This window comes from Hypanus sabinus, chromosome 7 (assembly GCF_030144855.1).
Source record: "Hypanus sabinus isolate sHypSab1 chromosome 7, sHypSab1.hap1, whole genome shotgun sequence".
NCBI classification, from domain to species: Eukaryota; Metazoa; Chordata; class Chondrichthyes; order Myliobatiformes; family Dasyatidae; genus Hypanus; species Hypanus sabinus.
The window spans coordinates 155,235,386-155,257,925 of NC_082712.1; the positions used below are offsets into that span (position 1 = coordinate 155,235,386).

Below are 22,540 nucleotides of genomic sequence, written 5' to 3' on the forward strand. Positions count from 1 at the left end.
ATATTTGACATCTGGGGCTGACACCCTGCACCAGGACCTAGAGTGCAGGATCATCAGTTTAATAGGTGAAAGGTGGAATTAAGGAAGGTGAGGGAAGGCAGCCAGATAGGAGGAGGGGAGTGGGGAAGATGGGTTAAGAGAGTGGGCAAGGTTCTGGCAGATGGAGTACAATGTTGGTAAATGTGAAGCCATCCACTTTGGAAGGACAAGTAAAAGTGCCGATTATTATTTAAGAGGTAAAGAAGGGAAATGGAATATTGACCTTCATTGCTCGGGGGATTGAATTTAAAAACAGTGAGGTTATGCTGCAACTAGTGAGGCCGCACCTGGAGTACTGCATGTAGTTCTGGTCTCCTTACTTGCAGAAGGATATACTGGCTTTGGAGGTAATGCAGAGGAAGTTGAATCCAGAATGAGAGGGTTAAACTATGAGGAGAAATTGAGTCACCTGGGACTATACCCACTGGAATTCAGAAGATTGAGAGGAGATCTTATAGAAACATAAAATTGTGAAAGGGATGGATAAGATAGAGGCACAGAAGTTGCTTCCACTGGTAGATGAGACTAGAACTAGGGGAAATAGCCTCAGTATTTGGGTGAGTAGATTTATGATGGAGCTGAGGAGGATCTACTCTTCCCAGAGAGTGGTGAATCTGTGGAATTCTCTGCCCAGTGAAGCAGTGAAGGCTCCCACAGTAAATATATTTTAAACAAGGTTGTGTAGATATTTGCATAGTAGGGGAATTAAGGGCAGGTGGAATTTAGGCAGATAGGTGGAGGTGAGTCCATGGCCAGATCAGCCATGATCCTATTGAATGGCAGAGCAGACTCAACGGCCCAGATGGCCTACTCCTGCTCCTATTTCTTGTGTTCTTATGTAGAGACAGAAGCTGAAAGGTGATGAGTGGAATCAAATAAGGGAAGGACGGTGGGCAGATGGAACCAGATGGAACTTTAGAAAAGTAAGCCTAAGGAAGATGCATATATGGGTGATAAACAGATGGAATGAGATGAGAGAGAGGAACAAGTCTAGGTAATGGCTGTGGGGTAGAGATGGAAAAGATGAACACAAGGAAAGCGAACCTAGGTGGATGAGTATGAGTGGTAAAGGAAGAAAGGAGGCATTGGTTACCTGAAAATGGAAAGTTTAATGTTCATACCTTTGCGTTGTGGGCTACCCAAGTGGAATAAGAGATGCTGTTCCCCTAGTTTTCGTTTGGCCTCAGCATGGTAATGGAGAAGATGGAAGGCAGCCAGCTTGGTGAGGGAATGGGGAGGGAGTAGGAGTTGAAATGTCATGCAACTGGATGCTCAAGGTGTCTGTTGTGGACAAAGTGCTGGTCACCTCAGTCCAGGCTTGGGTTCAGCAATGTAAAGGAGTCCATATTAAGAATACGGAACACAATAAACAAGGTTGGAGGAAGGGCACATGAATCTGCTTCACCTGTAAGGGGTGTTGATTTCTCTGGATGATGGGGAGGGAGGAGATGTAGAAACAAGTAAGGCTCCTATGTTTGAGATGAAATTGCCAGGGATGGTGAGGTGTGGGTGGGGAGTGATAAGCAGATCAGGGTGTCATGGAGAGAATGGTCCCTGTGAAAATCAGAAACAGGAAGAGAGAAGGCGTTTCTGATGGTGAAATAGAGTTGTCTGGAAAACTACAACACGGGAGCTGGCCAATTGGATACAAAATTGGTTTGGTGGTAGTGGAGGCCTGTGAACAGTCTGTGCCACAGGGATTGTTGTTGTGTCCCCCATTGATTGACATGTGTTAATGAGTTGGATGAGATTGTAGGTGGCATGGTGAGTGATATGGTGGGCAGTAAGCAAAGGTTTTCTGAGTTTGTCTGAAATTCCAATAGGATCTAGAACACCTGGAAATATGAGTAAGGAGATGGCAGATGTGGACAAGTATGAAGCGATGCATTTCTGAAAGTTAAACCAGATCAAGGCACAGACAGTGAAATGCAGGACAATGGAGAGAGTCGCTGGGGCTACAGAAGATCCCTGAAAATACGGGCAAGTGGACAGGATGGTGTGGGAAGCATGGAAGCTTTCCTTTATCAGCGGAGACATTGAGCTTACGAGTTGGCTTGTCATGTTTCAGTTGTACAAAGTGTTGGTTGGCCTGCGTTTGGGAGTGTTGTGAGTCCTTTTGGTCACCACACTACTGGAAGAATGTTATTAAGTTAGAAAGAGTGCAGGGATGTTGTCTAGATTGGAGGGCTTGAGTTATAAGGGGAGATTGGCTGGGCTGAGTTGCTTTTTACTGGGTGAAGAGGTGACATATACAGAAAGCAGGTATTGTTCCCTAAGGTAGCGATGGCTGAGTTAGAAGCATAGGTTTAAGTTGAGAGGAAGGAGGTTTAAAGGGTAAATTTTTCACACAAAGACTGGTTGTTATCTGCAATGAGCTGCCAGAGGACATTGGAACAGTAGCAATACTTGAGAGGCATCAAGGAAAGGCATGGAGAGATATGGAACAAATGGAAACAAGTGGGATTGATATAAACGGTTGTCTGAATGGCCTGTTTCTGTGCTGTCCAAGTCTATGATTATAACAGGACTCAAGTGTAGCAGAAATGGATATTTATTTAGAGATACAGGACGGTAATAGGTCCTTGCGGCCCAACAAGACTGTGGCGTCCCATGTGACTAATTAACCTACAAGCCCATAGACCTTTGCAGAGTGGAAGAAAACCGAAGTATCTGGAGGAAACACACGCAGACACGGGGAGAATGTACAAATTCTGGGGCCACTGGCGCTGTAATAGCGTATGAATATAGTGAGAGGAAGAACAGCTGGAGGAAGAGAAAATTAAATTAACATAACTGAAAAAGATTAAAATCTGATCACAGTCATGCACGTGCATAAAATGTCATGCACGTTGTCTGCTCCTTGTTTTTCATAAACATCCAGTAGAGAAAATACTTTGCTTTTTGGTGAACAGTAGTTAACTACAACTCTGCTGCTATGCGAAATACACAGAGCAAGGTGTTAATTCTTTCTCCTTGCAGCTAAAGGTCATGATAAAGAACAATTGCTTTCCTCACGTCTTAATAATTTTTAATACATGATTGTTACCAGCACTAGCAGTCATGTCAAGTAACAATTTGTTGCTTCCTGAAATACCTCAAAAACAATAACATCAGTAAAGGTTTCATAAACCATGCTTGAGAATGTTGTCTCTCAGAGCTTCAGTGAAAATGCCCATCTTCCACAGAATGCTAATGGCTGAGATGGGTGGAAGCAGTGAATCCTGTGAGAATGCACAGGTGAGGTATCCAGCTGGATGAGATTCCCTAAAAACAAAGCACATTGTCTTCACTTTTGGGCATTTTCATTTTTAAATTGATGTGATTGTCAATTCATATCTAATTCGATGGAGAACAAGCACAGATCTGGAGAAGCAAACTGCAGTTGTAGAAGCCGGCAAACCTGTGATGCTTATTGCGGCCCTGCGGTTTACGCTTGGCTTCAGTTTTTCCCCCTCTTTCCTGAGCAATGGCTGACTGCTACCGATTCTCTGGAAAAGCTGCTTTCATTGTTTAATGAGCAGCACAGCTCATCTCTCTGTGATTCTCCTCCAAGTATATGCTATATCGGTCTTCGCAGCTGCTTTTTCTCCTTCCAGCTTTTGTTTAATTTTACCAAGGGTACAAGATGATGAGGCATAGATCGTGTGGACAGCCAGAGAGTTTGTCCCAGGGCAGAAAATGCTGATACAAGGGAGTATAATTTCAGGTGATTGGAGGAAAGTATGGGGGGGGGGGGTGTCAGATGTAATTTCTTCACACAGTGAGTGGTGGGAGCACACAATACTTTGCCAAGGGTTTGGTACAGACCATATATTAGGGTCACGTAAGAAAATTCTCATATAGGTACATTGATGATAGAAAAACAAAAGGTAATGCAGGAGGGACTGGTTAGATTGATTTAAGATTCAGTTAATAGTTCGGCACACTATTGTGGGCTAAAGTATCCTTACTGTGTGCTGTAATGTTCTACGTTTCAAGTGTCTGCTCCATAGGCTGTGACTTAACTATGGTTGTGTTTGTTGTTCACCATTTTTTTTTTGGAAATACTCCGAAGTTGCTGAACTAGGGTCTAAAGTGTTGATTTGAAGATTCAAGTTTGAATCTCAACATTATACTTGGGGATCTTAAACGCACATGATTAAGTAACTCTGGAAATCTTAAATAAATTGGGAATCTGTTAGGTTGCTGAAAAGTACAGGACTGTCATGAAAGAACATCTGCTCCACTTGTGTCCTCAGGGAAAGAAATTTGGCAATCTTATCCAGACTGGCCTATATGTAATTCCAGAACACCAAGAATGGTTGCTTTTTAACTATTGTAATTTTTGTTGTATTTAAACACATTATTTATTGTTCACACATGGATCTTGCTAAGACCAAGGAAGCTCTGAGTATGGATACATTGACTATAGGGGTAATTTGTTCTTTTGCTGACCCCTCCCTTCCCTATTTATCAATAGAAGACATAAACATAGAGAAGTACAGCACAGAGACAGGTCCTTCGGCCCATCTAGTCCATGCCCGAAACCATTTAAACTCCATCGACCTGCACCGGGACCGTAGCCCTCCATACCCCCACCATCCATCCAAACTTCACTTAAACTTTGAAATCAAGCTCACTGGCTCCGATTGTGCTGCCAGCTCATTCCGTACCCTCATGACGCTCTGAGTGAAGAGGTTTCCCCTCATGTTCCTCTTAAAATTCTCACCTTTCACCTTTAACCCATGACCTCTGGTTGTCGTCCCACCCAACATCAATGGAAAAGCATGCTTGCATTTACCCTATCGATATCCCTTATAATTTTGAATGCCTCTATCAAATCTCCTCTCCATCTTCTATGTCCTAAAGAATACAGTGCTTACCTGCTTCTGTAAAATTTTCAGTGTTCTATTTCTCTTTGTGTGTTTGAGACACAGGAATCTACCAATGAACCAATATACTATAGCTCTGATATGGCTGATGATTCATCATTATATGGTCCAGCATACAGGTTATAACAGCAATAATGATTTTGTATTTATCTAGCATTAAGATTCACATTTCCTCTAACGTCTTTTCCAGGATACAGGTGTGAAGGAGAATGAAAAACTGTTTCTCTGGATCCAATACAGCACAAAAAAAACAAAGTTTAACACAATAATAATACAAAAAAACACAATTATATGTAAAGAAGTAAGATGGCTTATATTCATAGATTGATTGTATGTCCATAAAGTGATGCTAAGCACAAGAGTGTCTGTATATAAGGTGACTGATAGGGGAATGATATAGTAGTGGTCATGGGGGTGTGGAGGGGTGGATTAATGGGTGGAGGTATTGATCAGCCTTACTGCTTGGGGAAAGTAACTATTTTTGAGTCAGGTGCTACATCGCCTCCTCCCTGATGGTAGTGGAACAAACAGTCCATCAGCAGCTGACCGGTTATCTTTAAAAGCTATCTTTGATGTAAAGATTCCCTGGCCTGTCCATTTAACAAGACATTACTCCCGATACCGTTGCAGCATATCACCTCTACTTGCTTTCTTGGGGCTGACAAAGTATGTGGCTTATATTAGATTGGACATGTTTCCTTTTAAAATTGTAGCATGTTATAACTGCTTGTTGAAAATTGCTGAAAATACTTCAGTGATGAGGACGTCAGAGACATTGCCTCGAGGGAGAATTGCCTGTCTGTGTGCTAGTAGGCACACTGTTGAAAAATGCTGTTTAGAGAAATACATGTACTTTTATAAGTGCCCTTATTTAATAGATCAAATAACCAGTTATCTTTGAGAGTGAACGAGAACATACTGAGCTTGTTTATCCACTCTAAAGTACAGTTCCCAGAGATGACATAGTTGTGGCCTTGCCTCTGTTTCATAAAGGTTTAGCATCACTTCTCTGCTTTTGCTTCCTGTGTCCTATAAATATATGTACTCATCTTGATTATGCCATATTAACGGCCTTCTCACTTTCTCCCGCCAACTTCAAAGCACTTAGACATTCCCACATTCCTACAACCCAACAAACTATACATGTTACCAAAATGTAAATATATTTTATAAGAAAATACAAGTAATTTTGCTTTCTTACTCAATTAATTCTAAAGGGAAATTTATGTTCCTAGATTATCTGTTGTCCCCGACAGCTTGAGCGAAAAATCAAACTGTTTGAAAGTCTCCTGTGATGAGCAGAGGGAAGTGAAACATGTTGCTTGTTAAATATTGGTGTAAGGAATTTTGCTGAAGACTAATTCATTATTAATTGTGGTTGAAGGCTTTGCATTATCATGGAGTCAATAGCTTTTAGAACCAGTGCACTGCACAGTGAGATTACCTAATCCAATTCTTTGTTTGGTAATGGAGCTGCTCATTAGCTACTTGAGAGGTTTGGAGCATTATTGCTGCAATAGTCTGCCAATAGGATTTTCAGATTTGCACCAAAGCTATTTGAAGTGAAATTGATGCACCTGCCATTTTGAAAGGATAGATATTCAATCAGGGACAGTACAATTTATCCCTGCAAGTACTCTAGCAGAACGTAATCCTCAGATCTCTACAGCAATATATTTCATATAGAGCCAATATTAGGTCATGCAGCAACTATGGAGAAGATTAAATAGTTGATGTTTATGCCTTTTCATCAAGGAGGAAGTACAGCAGTGTGAAGACACACACTATGTTTCAGGAACAGGAACCTCTTTCCCTCTACCATCAGATTTCTGAATATGCAATGAATCTATGTACACTACCTCACTTTTTTTCCTTTTTTTGCACTACTTATTTAATTATATATATATATTTCTTGTAATTTATGCTGTAGGTATTTTTGTTATTTATTGCAGTGTGATAATGATAGCTGGTTCATCGCTTGCGAAGATCGGTGGGGGGGAATGCTGTTGCTGGAGGATGACTTTTCTTCCTGCCTGAATTATGTAGGTTTATAGTGAGGATCAGTGCGCACGGACCAAATCCACTTTCTAGGCCAGGGGATGTTCAACAATATCACCGTGAGCTGTGGCGACTGCAAGGCTGTAGTTCGAGTATCTGAGTTTTCCTTTTCTAAACAGACTGCCTGGCGAGGTTAACAGGTCCCATCTACCTGGGTTTGGAATCTCCTAGGCTGGCCGCCAACCAAGGCTGATGAGCCCAGCCTGCCCACTCAGATATATCGCTGCACACGCAGTTGTGCCTTTGCAAGCTCAGTAAGAACAGGGGCGCCACGTGAAGGCGTCGCTATGGGCACAGTCGCGCAAGAGCGGCCATGTGAGTGACCCACTGATTTCCTCCAGTATTTTGTGTTTGTTGCTCTGGATTCCTAATATCTGCAGATTCTCATGTTAATATTAGATTATTCGGTCTTCAAGCTTGTCCCATCATTCTATTGATCCGAGATCAGCCAATTCGTTACCTATTGATGTCTAAAATAATTTCATTTAAGACTTAATAGTTTGTTGTTCAGATTGTACAAAAGCTGTGAAGCTGGAATAAGTCATGGAGTTAAAATAGGCCACGTTTCACTGAAGGTTTCATTTTCTAATACTTAGTCAATGCTAAGGCAATTGTGCTTGCATTATCTCAGCACATTGTGTCAGAAGTTCACATTTTCAGTGTCTCATATGATAAACAATCTTTTATTAAAATCTTGATGAACGTACAATGATGATAGTTCAGAGAATCTTGACATCTTTTGGAACACTCCTAAAGGAATGTCAAATATGCTACAGAAATGTAGGACATTTTTCGATAAAATAGAGTGGTGACCAAATGTGCAGAGCAAAGGCTATTCTGGCAGTTCCTCCCATTCCATCTTTGCCTGTCTCGCGGGCTTGTGAGAACACCAGAAACTGCAAGTTCCCACCAAACTGCACAAAGATCTTGACCTGAAGAAGTATCCCCATTTATTGGTGCTGGGTGAAAATTCTAGAAGTTTCCACACAGCAACGCTGTGAGAGCACATGCAGCAGTAAGACCAATTAGCTCAGTTAGCAATCTGTAGCAATACACACTTGTTTAGAAAAATGAATAGGTAAAAGAAATTGCAAGTGCCGTGGGCATCCTTGGATTAGTGGCTTCAGTGATAATTCCTTGCTAGTCTGCAATCAATCAAATAGACCTTGTGGCTCAGAAAGTCTCAGAGAGTCAATAAAGTGATTTTTTAAAAAACTGAACATGTGGCTATAAACAAACTTGTCACTTCTTCCTTAAGAATAGATCTGTCTGAAGTAGATTTAGCTATCTCACCATCATTTTGTCCGGCTGTACTGTATGTACACCTACTTCGCATCCATAAAGGAGACAATGAGTATTATTCAGATGACAATCGATGAAAGTTAGTTAATAAATGTTTGGAAAAGATAAAAAGTTAGAGCGATATATATGATCCATACACTCTAGACACAAAGTCTCATTCATACTTCTCAGAGTTTGGTCAGAGTCCAAGTGATTTCAGTTTAAATATTAACAAAAGTATTTATTGTTTCTAAATCAATATAGTACATTCACTAATACTGACACTCTTCCAGATTTGATCAAGTGCAATGTCACTGGTTCTTTGGATGAAAGGAAAGTGGACATTTTATGTTGCACGTTTTCAAAATCCAAGTCTTTAATTTTCATTCCACAGTGGACATAGAAAATTAGGAATGAGAGTAGGCCACTTGGCTCCTCAAATCTGCTCCACAGTTCAATATGACCACAGCAGATCTAACCTGGATCTCATCTCTTCTATGTCAGCTTCCTATGCCCTCAATTATTTCATATTTCGCAAGTGCATCTCTTCCAATACCTCAACTATCTAACTTCCATAACACTGCAAGGTTGATGATTCCGGTGTTCATCACCCTCTAAATGGAAATGTTTCTAATCACTGCAATTTTAAATGCCCACTTTCTACTGTTGTAATTATGTTTTCTCGTTCTGGATTCTCTAACTAGTGCAAACTTGTTGATATCCACTCTATCATGCTCCCTCAGGGTCTGATGTGCTTCAATACGATCACGCCCCATTCTTCTATATGCAAACAATGTATATCTAAATTCTTTAATAACTCGTAGTGTGCAATAATTCTGAAAACCGCTTCAATGATTTTCTGTCACATAGAAGCTGGCTATTGTGCAGAAGCATGCTTTCATCTTAAAAGGAATCTTGGCCAAATAATTAGAGGGTATGACTGGTGCTTGGTTCTGCTCTAGGCCTCTTATCACAATTCCACTATTATCCTGGCAACTCCAAACTAAGCTTTCTTTCCGCTGGGACAAAAATTTGCCAAACTCATCCATCTTAGATGGCTGGTGGTGTTGTGACTTCAAGGCGAGTGGTCTCAGGTTTAAATCCACCTGGCTCCTTGCACGCTTTCCATCCGTGCTGGGTTGAGCATCAAGTTAGCAACATGGCCTCGTTAAAAACAGACAAAATGCTAAAGAAGTGGCAAGGTCGGCACCCGATGCACTACAGGGCGAGGAGAGACACAACAACAATTCTCTATCTTACTGACTGCCATCCCCACATCATTACACTGGACTGACAATCTGCCCTTTCTGCGACTGCTGATTTCTTCTCACCTTCCAGCTATACAGTGCCTATCAAAAGTGTTCACCGCCCTTGGAAATTTTGCTGTTTTATCGTTTTACAACAGTGGATCGTCTGGCTTTTTTGATCAACAAAGAAGGACTCATGTCAAAGTGAAAACATTTCTACAAATTGGTCTAAATTTATTACAATTATTAAACACAAAACAATTGATTGCATAATTATTCACCCCCTTCAAGTCTGTATTTAGTAGATGCACCTTTATTGAGCCTTGAGTCTGTGTGGATAGATCTCTATCAGCTTTGCACACCTTGACACTGCAATTTATCCCCATTCTTCTTTACAAGTAACTCTTCTCCTTCTACCTTAGGCCATGAAATTATCAATCACCCTGATGAGTTACTAAGTTCAAGCTTTCTGCGTAATCACTCAAAGCATTGACCTACACGTGCATGTAACGAGAGCTGTATAACTCTTCTCCTTCTACCTTAGGCCATGAAATTATCAATCACCCTGATGAGTTACTAAGTTCAAGCTTTCTGCATAATCACTCAAAGCATTGACCTGCATGTGCATGTAACGAGAGCTGTATAACTCATCTCCTTCTACCTTAGGCCACAAACTTATCAATCACCCTCATTATATCAAGGTATGTATTACATGTACAACCTTGAGATTCATCTTCTTGCAGGCAGACACAAAACAAAGAAACACGATAGAATTTATGAGAAACCCCCACAACACAGAGACAGTCCAATGTCGATAACATGCAAAAAAGAAAGAGCAAATTGTGCAAACCAAAGAAACTATCTGCAGGACACGAACGGCAAAGTCCTAGGTCCACGGCTGCAGGCCAGCTCAGCACTGCAGCCAGTCCAGGGGCCACAGCCACGGAACCAGTCAACACTGACGTGCGTACGGATGGCTGCAGGCCACGGCCATGCAGCCATTTCACCACCGATTCAACACTGGAGCCCGACGGCTGCGGAATCACCTCAGTGCTGAGGCGCGTAAAGCCTCACAGAGCAGTGAGCTGAACACTGGGTTCATCCTTTGCTTTCGGCCTTGCTGCTTTAATTTTGTTTTGCTCTGGCTCGGCACTGAAATCGGCCAAACGTTGTTTCATTATCTGCTCTTGGGCTCGGACCTCACTGCATCAATCCGGCCCAGAGTTTCAGTCTGGCACCGAGTCCTCATCGGCCTCACACAGCCGCACCTGCCTTCTCGAGTCCAGCTCACAGAATTCTTCAGGATACACAGGTATATGGAGGAATTTAAGGTGGGGGGACCTATATGGGAGGCAGGGTTTAAGGGTCGGCACAACTTGTGGGCCAAAGGGCCTGTACTGTGCTGTACTGTTCTATGTTCTATGCCACAAAAGCACCAGGTTGTACAAATGGCTCAAAAGCATAACTCCCAGGTGGAAATTACAGGCTGCAGCTCTTACAGTAATTTAGACTTAATAAGATTTTCTGTGATGTTTTAATTATTTTGGTGTATTAAAGTGATCTGATTTTTGTTCTTTTCTCATTTTTAATTGTTTGTGGTCTTGACAGTTTTTTATTTAATTCTCAGTGTTCTTTGGCCAATGAGACGTTTGGCTTTCTGGTCAAACAAAAAGATCTTTGCTGTTTGATGGGCAAGTCTTTTCATGGACTGTTTTAGGTTAGGTAAAGGCCTTGAAGCCACAACATTTTCAATTTGGTCTAAGACACTGACCACAAGTTTAGCCATTTAAGTCCAAACCCGGAGGAATAATAGAGATACATCTGGGAAATGGGTTCCTCAGCCCATAGACTCTGCACTGACCGCCTCATATTGATTTATACTAATCTCATTTATTCTCCTCCCACTCCCATCAACTCTCCCCAGATTCCACCACTCACCCACACACTAGGATCAATTTGCAGTGGCCAGTTGACCTACATCATCTGCCCCTCTGCAATCAGATCTCTTAACACTGCCTTGCTGTTCCCGATTTGCATTATTTATATAAGCATGTAATTTAGAGATTTTTTAAAAGAAAATGCACTGTACTGCAGTCACAAAAGAACAGATTTCACAACATACAATACTAAACCTGATTCTCAACCAGAGCACATGTAGAAAACTAACATTATCACTGGGATGTTTCATAAATGTCACATAAACCGTACCTGAGGACATTATTAAACCCTGGTGCATATTTCATAAGAGTGGCTCGCCTCTGTGCTTCGCTGAATTGCTGGAGACGAGGATCTCGGCAGTGATGCTGGTCAGACATCCCCACTTGGGAAACATCTGAGCCATTGTTTATGAAATGAGCATAAGGAGATGACTTAACTCCATCCCACTCCCTCGACCACCATACACAATGGGGTACTCATTTCCAAGTTCAACACAAGTGCACTTGGCCTTGGATTGATTGATTGTGTGTGTGTGCGTGTGTGTATGTGTGTGAGAGAGAGAGACACTAAGCACACATTTTGAGGTGGAACAAATATTCAATCAAACGACCTCTGGCAGAAGCAAGCCACACAAGCAAAAAGAAATAAGACAATTTTGTCCCACATACCGTGGATGCAGAACTACCATCTATATCAACCCTTTTATAAAGCACTTCCTTTTATATGTAGAAAAAACCCTCTCAAAAGCTCCTTGAAAGAGTCCTTTCTTTTTAGTTCAGTAGAAAAACCATCCTTTTAAATGTTGTGTTTTTATAGCTAGATATAAATTTATTGATTCCAAAGGAAATTACAGTGTCACAGTAGCATTTCAAGTACACAGATATACAAATATTAGAAGAGAAGAAAGAATTACCTTAAAAAAAGTTACCTTGGAAATAAGATGTACAAGATTTCCAAGTTCAAACTGATAAGATGGTAGTGCAAGAATGACAATAATATTATACATTAATGGGTGCACATTCACACCATGCAGCTAAGAAGTGATAGCACAGGGTGACTGTAGTAGCAGAGTGTGGTAAATAGAGGTTAATAACAATTTAACAGGAGGTAGTCATCACTTCTCCGGCTATAGGTTGACTCATTATAGAGCCTAATAGCCGGGGATAAGAATGACCTCATATAGCACTTTTTGTAGTAGCGCAGTTGTCTTAGTCTATTACTAAAATTGGTCCTCTGTTCAGCCAAGGTGTCATGCAGAGAGTGAGAAACATTGTCCAGAATTGCCACGATTTCCCGCAGGGTCCTTTGTCCTATCACAGCCTCCAGTTTGACCCCTATAACAAAGCCAGCCTTTCTAATCATTTTATTGAGCCTGTTGGCATCACCCATGTTGATGCCATTACCCCAGCACACCACCACATAGAAAATTGGCGACAACAAACTGGTAGAAGATGTGAAAGAGAGACCTGCTTACTCTGAAGGACCTCAGTCTCCTGAGGCAGTGGAGGCAACCCTGGTCCTTCTTCTACATGGTTTCTGTGTTGGCACTCCACTCAAGCCTGTCATCTAAGAGCAACCCAGGTACTTGTAGGTCCTGACCACATCCACGTCCTTACCATCAATAGTAACAGAGAGCAGGACTGGCTTAGTCTTCCTAAAGTCCATCACCATCTCCTTTGTCATACTGATGTTGAGTTGCAGGTGACTCAGCTTGCACCATTTAACAAAGGCCTCCACCTGAGCCCTGTGAATAGGTTATGCAGTTTTCATTCCTCTTTAAATATAAAATATAAGTATTATTTATGGATATTTCCCTGTAAAGCAATTATGAATTATGTGAATAAATTTGTTGAACTGAAGCCTGGTTAACACATTTGCTGATTATTTTTATACCCAGGCAGTATTGTAGTTCTGTGTATTTGTATCTTCACATTATGCAGATATGATAATTGTTGAAATTTATATGTAAATTGCTGTACATTTGAACAAAAGCACGTCTATAACATGATCTAATACAGGAATGGTATTTTATGAATAATTCCACAAAATTGATCACTCTCTGCAAAATAGGTTATTCATTAGCATTGGCACAAATTTTGTTTTTAAGCTATAATTTTCATTGTACCTCGTGTTTATAATTGATATGTTTTGCATTCTGGCTGGGAACATTACCTCTAGCTGAATAAAGGAGATGATTGCTGGTAAAGTCATTTTAAATTGGATGGATGTCTAACTGTGAATGGTTAGTTTTTTTTTCTAATTACTCTCCCGGGTCTCTAAAGTTGTCCGGGAAAGGGTCATTGCCAAATCACATCAAAGGCATGAGATACTTAGAACATTTAGTGGTATTTCACTTAGACACGATTTAAGGACAGCACGGTAGTGTAGCAATGCACATCAGGGGTGGGTGGGGGGGGGGGGGGGGTTCATTTCCCACAGCTGTCTGCAAGTAGTTTTACATTCTCTCCATGACCATGTGGGTCTCTTCCGGGTGCTCTGGTTTCCTCTCACATTCTGAAGATCTACGATGCGCATGCTATGTTGGCACCCGAAGCATGGTGCCAAATGTGGGCTGCCCGCAGCACACCCTTGGACTGTGTTGTTCTTTGTCGCCAAAGACACAGCTCACTGTAGGTTTTGATGTTTCAGTGTACATGTGACAAGTAATGCTAATCTGATCTAAGATTGCATTGCTTGGTTACTTTTGACACCATTTTACATTGAGCATGATTCCATCACTGAAATTTAGCTTCTTAATTTTTCCAGTTTCCCTTGATTACTGAATCTTGTGCAGGGCAATACATCATGCATTACATAACTTAGTTTCCAATGACAACATAACTGAGGTGAAACTAAAATAAAAATGCCTAATTGTTTATCAAATTCAGAGACTAACGTTCTACTTGCTCAGCTGAAGCAAATATAACCATTGAAGAGCTTAGCTTCATGATTCTTTAGTGAGGTTTTTTTTTGCACAAGGCTACTTGGCAAGTAATCTTTTGGCACAAAGAATTTGTGAAAGTGGCCAAACTACAGATATTTTGAAATACGTCTTGCAAGTTTTAGTTTGTGGACATTTCTTTTTTCTGATGGTCCTGATGCAGGTTTCAATAATAGTTGACAGTTCCTTCCTCCCAATAGATGCTGTTTGACCCATTATGACCCTCCAGCAAATTAGTACGTTGTTACTCCAGATTCCAGCATCTGCACTCTCTAGAGTATCTATCTCTTTTTAAATGTTGTGTTCATCCATGTGTTATTAACAGGTGTCCTTTGTGATTTTGTTTTAAAGCTCCATGGTGACTTTAGGTCTGAATCACTTGAGTTTAAAAATTCCTCTCTTTGATCATAGCCTAGTCCATTAGAGACATCTAGTCATCAGCACTCAAAATCTTCCCTTCCAAACTTCAGTACAGCTGCACAGCCGAACCCACAGCCTTGATCATGTGAAAGGTCATGATAGGTTACAACAAGACGTCAAAGGATGCAGAGCTGGGCTAAAAATTGCAGATGGAGTTCAATCTGGAAACATGTGAAGAGATACACTTTGGAAGGTTGTACTTGATGCCGGAATACAGGACTCAGGGCAGGATTCTTAGCAGTGTGGAGGAACAGAAGGACCTTGAAGTCCACGTCCACCGATCCCTCAAAGTTGCCATGCAAGTTGTCGGGGTTGTGTGTTGACCCTAAGTACTCAGGATAATGTTGTAGCTCTCCAAAACTTAGCTTTGACCACACTTGGAGTATTGTGTTCAGTTCTGGTCACCTCGTGGGAGTGTTTAAAAAGGGTGAAGAGGAGATTTACCAGGATGCTGGCTGTGTTTATTTTCAAGCTTTATATCATTGCTCAGTACAATAGAATTTAAGTGCTACTTCATTCCATTCAGTGCAAGACAATAGACTGGCAATTTAATCACTAAAAACTAAATTTGAAATAACATCTGAGTTATTTAGAATGCATCTAAGTTACAAGTGCATTAAAAGCAAACATCTCTAAAATTAAAGGAAACTGTGGTTGCCCCATTCAAATATTGCACATGTCCGTGTTATAAAATACAATGTTTAAGTAGAAAATAACATCAAGAATTAAAGGTGAAATTTAAATAAAGAGAGATTTAAAATGAAAGTAAAGTAGCTCTCCCGTTTTAACACAAACATTGTACATACCCATGCACTGCACTTAGAGATTGTCCATAGTAACAATGGGCTATGGGTAGGTGAGGGGTCATTGCACAGTTGCACGACAGCCCTGGGGGAAAACAGTGTTTTTCAGTCTAGATGTCCGTGCAGAGGTGTTCCTGTATCTCTTGCCAGATGGTAGGAGATTGAACAGGTGGTTACTGGGGTAGATAAGCCCGTCACGGTGTCGCAAGCCTGCCACAGACACCATGAGTTGCAGATGGTTTCCATAACTGGTAGTTGTGTCCTAATGATGTTTTGTGCAATCTTGATCACTCATTGAAGTGATTTCTGGTCAATGTTGTTGCAACTAACACCATACTGTCACGCAGCAAGTCAGTGTGCTCTCAGTGGCACATATGTAAAAGTTTACCTGCAACTTTTGGGGCAGCTTTGCTCTCTTTAAACTCCTAAGATAGTATAGGTACTGTGAACCTTCCTTACTATCAAGGAGGTGTTGGTGGTCCAAGAGAGCTCCTGTTTGATGTTCACTCCCGAGAACTTAATGCTAGAGGCCCTTTCCATTGCTTCACCATTTATAGAAACATAGAAAACCTACTGCTGTGCCGAACATGTCCTTACTGGAGAAATTACCTAGGGTTACCCATAGCCCTCTATTTTTCTGAGCTCAATGTACCTGTCCAGGAGTCTCTTAAAAGACCCTATCGTATCCGCCTCCACCACCGTCGCTGGCAGCCCATTCCACATACTCACCACTCTCTGCGTAAAAAAAACTTACCCCAGATATCTCCTCTGTACCTACTTCCAAGCACCTTAAAACTGTGCCCTCTTGGGCTATCCATTTCTGCCCTGGGAAAAAGCCTCTGACTATCCACACGATCAAGTCACCTCTCATCCTCCGTCGCTCCAAGGAGAAAAGGCCAAGTTCACTCAACCTATTCTCATAAGGCATGCTCCTCAATCCAGGCAACATCCTTGTGAATCTCCTCTGCACCCTTTCTATGGCTTCCACATCCTTCCTGTTGTGAGGTGACCAGAATGGAGCACAGTACTCCAAGTGGTGTCTGATCAGGGTCCTATATAGCAGCAACATTACTTCTCGGCTCCTAAACTCAATCCCACGGTGGATGAAGGCCAATGCACTGTATGCCTTCTTGACCACAGAGTCAACCTGTGCAGCAGCCTTGAGTGTCCTATGGACTCAGACCCCAAGATCCCTCTGATCCTCCACACTGCCAGTATGAGTAGAGGAGCTTATTCATACCTCTTTGCTTTCCTGAAATCAATAATCCTTTCTTTGTTTTTCTTAACGATGTAAAGAATATGGTTGTTGCACCATTCAACACCACCTGTCCGTGTGTTGCTTCATTATCATTGTAGTTAATCCAGGCACTGTGGTGTCAACTGCAAATCTGGTGATGGATAGTGATATAACTCTGAGCTGATGGCATATGCAGGGGGGGAGGGTACAGTCAGGGCTGAAAAGAGAATAAAGGAGTGGGCTCAGTTTACAGCCCTGCAGTGCACCAGTGTTCAAGGTCAGGGAGGTGATATGTACTTGCCTAGTCTGGCTGCCTGCGTGCGATTGGTAAGAAGGTTGCAAATCCAGTTGCAAATCGATGCAATGAATCCCAGATTGTGTAGGTTAGTAGTCAACTTGTTGGGGAGTATGGTGTTGATGGCTGAACTGTAGTCAATAAAAAGCATCCTGGCGTAGTTGCCCTTGTAGGCACACTGGTGGTGATCCAGAGTAACAGGGATGGTGTTCTTAATGTGGGACATAAGCCATTTCTCCAGGCACTTGGCTGCTGTGGGGATGAGCGCATCCAGCCGGTTGTCGTTGAGGCCTATTACTGCTGACCGCTCTGGGATTGGTACGATGGTTGATGTTTTGAAATGCGCAAAGGACAGAGAGAGTTTGTAAGTGTCAGCTGGTTAGCACTGTCCCTGAGCACCCGCCTGGGTACGTCTCAGCTTCTGGGCTCAGCATCACTGCTGCATCCTCGGGGGTCAAGGCCTTCATCACTCGTTTGTTGTTGTCCTTGTCAAACCAAACAAAAACATAGAGAATTTTGGCTCCTTAGCTAGCGTGGCATTGTTATTTGCAGGGCCGAATAGCTCTCCTTTCTCGTCACCGATGGATGTGATACCTTCCCACGAGTTGGGGCTGGTGGTGTTATTGAAGTGTGCTTCTATCTGTGGTTTGTATTTGACGGTTTTAATGCCTCTGTTAAGGTTTGCCTGCCTTTGCTGTGTCATCGGATCGAGAAGCAGCATCCCAAGCCCTGAGTAGTTTCTGGACTTTGTTGATTGTCCATAGCTTCTGATTTGGGAATACACCGATGTTTTTAATTGCTGGTGACATTGGCCACACTGTATTTGATATAGTGCATGGCCCTGGTGGTGTATTCCTAAGTCAATTCCTGAATTATTCATTGCTTGGCATGCAAACGGATTCCAGCACTTGAAGCAGTCCTGAAGCCATGAGGCAGCTCCCTCAGGCCATACTGTCACTGACCTGTAATTGGTTTTGCCTTCCACATCACTGGTCTGTAGGCTGGGATTAGAAATAGACGGGTAGTTGGACACTCCCAGGTGAGGGCTTGGATCTGCCGTGTATGTGCCTGCAGTATTGGTCGAAACCTGGTCCAGTCTATTGTTGCCCCTTGTGGGGCATTTCACATTCCAGCAATATTTAGGGAATACTGTCTTAGGGTTGCCTTGATTGAAATCACTGATTACGATGGTGGACAGACAGTTGGTTATTAATAACATCATACTGTTGTGCTAATGCTAACTCAGTGTTACAGTAGACTGCTGTGATGTAAACAACTGAATCCTCTTGGAAGATGGAAAGGCCAGCACTTCAGCACGAGATATTCCAGATTGGGACAACTGTTTCTGTCACTGATGACAGAGTTTATGCATCAGGCACGGTAAACATTAAATGCATAAGCCACCTCCTGACCTCGTACCATAATCGCGCGTCCTGTCAGCCCAATAGGACGAGTGGCCTGCTAGATCAATAGCTGCAAGCGGGTTCATTATGATTCGGCCAGGATTCAGTGAATATCATCACGCAGCAGTCAGGTAAGTTGCTTTGCACAGTGATTTCCTTTCTGTTAGTGATTGATCAGGTGTTGGCAAGGAAGATGCCCGGAAGCAGGGGCTTGCAAGGTGCAGCTTTCAGCCTTGCGCAGACCCCTGCTCACTGACTGTGCTTCAGCTTCCCCTTGAGCGTCTCCCGGCTGGGGCTAAAGTTCAGGCTCGTCTCGGTGTTAGACAATCCCTGACGATATGTGTTCTGTGAGAATAAACTGAGAGCTCTTAATATACTTGATACTGATATTCAGATGTTCCCGTTGGCAATATTGTAGAATGTTTGCCTGATATGGAGAGCTTGAACCCACTGTGTCTATTCGTGTCACCATTTTCTTCAGATTAGAGAGCATGTCAAGCATGGTTAGGTTGAGCAAGCTAGGTGTCTTCTCTTTGGAGGATAAGAGATGGCTTGTTCACGATCCATAAGATAATATGAGGCCTAGACAGAGAGAACAGCCAGAGGCTTGTTCCCAGGGCTGAAATGGCCAATACGAGAAAGCATAATTTTAACTTGATTAGAGGGAAGTATCAGGTGTGATGTTAGAGGCAGGAGTTTTACACAGAGAGTGGCGGGTGTATGGAATGTACTGCCGGGGTGGTGCTGGAGGCAGGCATATTCAGGACAGTTAAGGGACTCTTAGATTGGTGCATTTAAAAAGAAGAAAGAGAAATCAAGGGCCATCTGGGAAGGAAGGGTTAGATTGATCTTTGAGTAGCTTAAAAGGTTGGCACAACATTTTGGGCCAGAGAGCCAACATTGTGCTCTACTGTTATATGTTATGGAGTCGTCGAAAAGTAGAGCACAGAAACAGGCCCTTCAGCCCATCTGGTTTATGCTGAAACCTTTTAATCTGCCCACTCCCATTGATGCGCATTGGGGCCATAGTCCTCTGTAACCCTACCAGTGTAAACTTCGCTTAAGGATTGAAGTCGAACTCGCGTGCTCCACGTGCTGGCAGCTTGTTCCACACTCTCATGACCCTCTGGAGTGAAGACGTTTCCCGTCACGTTCCCCTTAAACTTTTCACCTTTCACGCGTAATCCTTGACCTCTGGTTGAAGTCCCATCTATGAAACATAGACCGAAGATGCCTTTGACATCAGAGCAGCATTGGATTGAGTCTTTTGTAGCACTTTAGGACATAGGAGTGGAATTAGGTCCTTCTGCCCACCATTTTATCATGCCTGATTCATTATCCCTTTCAACCCCATTCTCCTGCATTCTCCCTGTAACCTTTGACAACATGACTAATCAAAAACCTATCACCCCCACTTTAAAAGCACCTATTGATTTGGCCTCCACAACTGCCTGTGGAAGCAAATTCTGCAGATTCACTACCCTTGGAAAAAATTACTCCTCCTCTGTTCTAAATGGACATCCCCTTGTTCTGAGGTTATGCCCTCTGGTCCTCGAGTCACCCACTGTTGGAAGCATCCTCTCCACATCCATTCTATCTAGGCCTTACAATACAGTGGTTCCAGTTCCCTGGGACCAGCGCGTTTTGGCCCAATTAAGTGGCTGCCACAAATAGCCAAATTTTAGTGGAAATAGATAAAAAGGTTTAAAAAAGACAAATTGAGCTAAAAATGTATTTAAATGAAATGCAGAACAAATTAGAACACTGTCAATACCACTTGTGTACCATAAAGCTGCTTTAGTTCCTAATACTTATCGATGGAGAAATTCACCCTTGTCACATTCTTTTAACTGTAAATGAACAAAATCGGCACAGTCACCCAGTGCAGATAATGGACAGTCTTAATTCAATGCTGTTGATGATTGCTCTTTCTAAATCTTCATTCTCATTGTAAATGGAATGAGAAATTCAAGATGATTCGTGATACCTTCAAATTCTTCACGGTCTCTGATTTGCTGAAGTAGTGAAATTGTTTCATTTTCACACCCGGCTGTGTTGGCACATCCAAGCCTGAATACTTGAAACCAGAGAGAGCAAAACAATTCTGAATTGTTTTCTGCTGCTTTCTTGCCAGCTATCAGTGACAACAAAAAATCACTGCTTTTTGAACACAAGCACATGCAACTGAGATAATTTAAAAAACTGTTCACTTGAAGCACTGTGTCGCCACTCAAGTGCATGCACTGATGCTAGTTAGAAGCAGGTCAGGAATAGACTCCTGCCCCAATTAAGCACGTCAGGTCCCAAATAAACAAAGGAAATCCTGGCCAATTTCTCAATTAGTTTTTTTTTAAAAGAGTAGTGAAAACCATAGAAAGGGTGCAGAGGAGATTTACAAGGATGTTGCCTGATTGGGAAGCATGCCTTATGACAGGGGTCAGCAACCTTTACCACTGAAAGAGCCACTTGGACCCGTTTCCCACAGAAAAGAGAACACTGGGAGCCGCAAAACCCGTTTGACATTTAAAATGAAATAACACTGCATACAACGTTTTTTTTGCCTTTATGCTATGTATAAACAAACTATAATGTGTTGCATTTATGAAATTGATGAACTCCTGCAGAGAAAACGAAATTACATTTCTGCATGCAACAAAAACATTTTGAACTCCGAAAAAAAGACGTTGGGTTGAAAGTTACTTTTAAGTAAAATACTCAATGTCTATTTGAGTCCTTCTTGTATTTATGAAAAACGCCGAACTTAAATTTTCCGCCAGCAGCAAACCAAAAATAACATCAGCCAGCTGTCAGCCTGAAAAATAAAAGGACTATTTCACTGAACAATGAAAAAATATGAATATACATAAAATAATAGGCAATTAAAATATTTATCATACTTGGTTAATGGGATTTCTGCTCCTGGACCTCAGCGCACAGCGTCTGCACATCAGGGCTGTATGACGTCACCTTCATCTTTACACAGGATCGCAAGCTGTCATCTGTGAGGCGTGCGCGATGTTTGTTTTTAATAAAGTTCATGTTGGAGAACACCTGCTCACTTACATATGTGGATCCAAAGATCGACAGGACTCCAAGCGCATACTTTTTAATGTTTACATAAATGTCGGGCATAGCATTCCATGTTTCGAACACAAGTTTGCCCGGTTTTGGAAGGTTTTCAATATCACTCCATTTGTGTTTCTGAGCAAGAACGGCCTTCTGACGGGCAACATCTTCAAGGTCTGCTGTCAAGCGTCTAAACTTGGACACCCATATGTCTTTGTCGGCTATGTCGGCCAGTTCCATCTCAAGATCAGGTTGACTCACACCTGCCAATGCAGCCGTATTCAGTAGGGAAGGATCGATGCTTAAGGGAGTGACCGGGAAGGATAATGTGTTTTTTTCCTCTCTGAACTCACAGAAGCGTTTCCCAAACGATGTTTGCATTGCGATGATTGCAGAATGTAAATACTCCGAAATTATCATGTCGTGACCTTGTTTGAACTCTCTCAAATTGGGGAAGTGAGACAAAGTGCCTTTCTGTAAATCTCTGGCAAGCAACGTCAACTTGCGCTCGAATGCCAAAACATCCTCCAACATGTGCAGGGCTGTACGTCCTTACCCCTGAAGAGCTGTGTTCAGCGTGTTCAGGTGCGCTGTCATGTCTACCATGAAGTGTAGCTTTTCCAGCCACTCTGGCTGTTCCAGCTCAGGAAAGGTGAGCCCTTTGCTGCCCAGGAAAGTTTTCACTTCTTCCAGACACGCGACAAAGCGTTTCAGCACCTTCCGTCTGGACAGCCAGCGATAAAAACACGTTGTAGCGGTGTCAGTAAACTGCAGTCAAAGATACCTTTATTCGAACTAAACAGCCTTGCTTTTAAGCCTCCCTCAACCCAGCCCCCATGGACGCAGATGCTGCAAAAGACGCGTACTCACAAACCCCCGTAGGCTATCTCCCTTAGCCGGAATGCTGGCTAATTGTGAGCCGTTTCGGATGTGCCAGGAAA

At 42.3% G+C, this 22,540-nt stretch overlaps 1 protein-coding gene across 1 annotated transcript in view; it reads left to right on the top strand.

Annotated features, from left to right (window-relative positions):
* lrp4 (low density lipoprotein receptor-related protein 4) overlaps nt 1-22,540 on the top strand; it is a 432,001-nt gene that overhangs the window by 266,182 nt on the left and 143,279 nt on the right. The gene's annotated exons all lie outside the window — the stretch shown is intronic.